Raw genomic sequence first — 595 nt, forward strand, 5'->3', positions numbered from 1 at the left:
TGCAAACATTATCTGGTTAGGTAACAGGCCATTTACAAGAAATAGTGGTGTATAATATCTATAATGTTTGAAACTGCTGTATGTAGGCCTTAATTTCATAGGTCAATTAGTATGTGCATTGATGAACTTTTTCTTCAGCAAAATTAAAGCATGGCAAAATGGCAAACTGGAAACATTCCATATACATAAGCTCACATGTATTCATGTATCAGTGTGTCTGGTTGCAATACACACACACACACACACACACACACACACACACACACACACATACACACATATATATATATATATATATATATATATATATATATATATATATATATATATATATATATACACACACATATATATCTGTATATACACTCCCACACATGTGTGTGTGTGTGTGTGTGTGTGTGTGTGTACATATATATATATATATATATATATATATATATATATATATGGTCAGGGTGGCCAAGCTGGGTTTCATTGACTCCTGCTTAGCTAATCACAATCTGTTCATTCTTGATCCACCACCTGTAGAGGAGGTAGTATTATTTTTGGCTTACCCTGCATGCATGTATGCTGGGTCCCTGTTCTAGTGACTCAG

The 595-nt window shown here is 33.6% G+C and overlaps 1 protein-coding gene across 1 annotated transcript in view; it reads left to right on the forward strand.

The window, feature by feature from the left end:
• DKK2 (dickkopf WNT signaling pathway inhibitor 2) overlaps positions 1-270 on the forward strand; it is a 151472-nt gene extending 151202 nt beyond the window's left edge. The window contains exon 4 of the mRNA XM_044061295.1: positions 1-270. This exon is cut by the window's left edge and continues 626 nt beyond it. The gene's annotated coding sequence lies outside the window, so the exon portion shown is untranslated.
• The last annotated feature ends 325 nt before the right edge of the window (positions 271-595 follow it).

The sequence above is a fragment of the Protopterus annectens genome, chromosome 2.part0 (genome assembly GCF_019279795.1).
Source record: "Protopterus annectens isolate FY-2018-M chromosome 2.part0, PAN1.0, whole genome shotgun sequence".
In the NCBI taxonomy this organism is placed as follows: Eukaryota; Metazoa; Chordata; order Ceratodontiformes; family Protopteridae; genus Protopterus; species Protopterus annectens.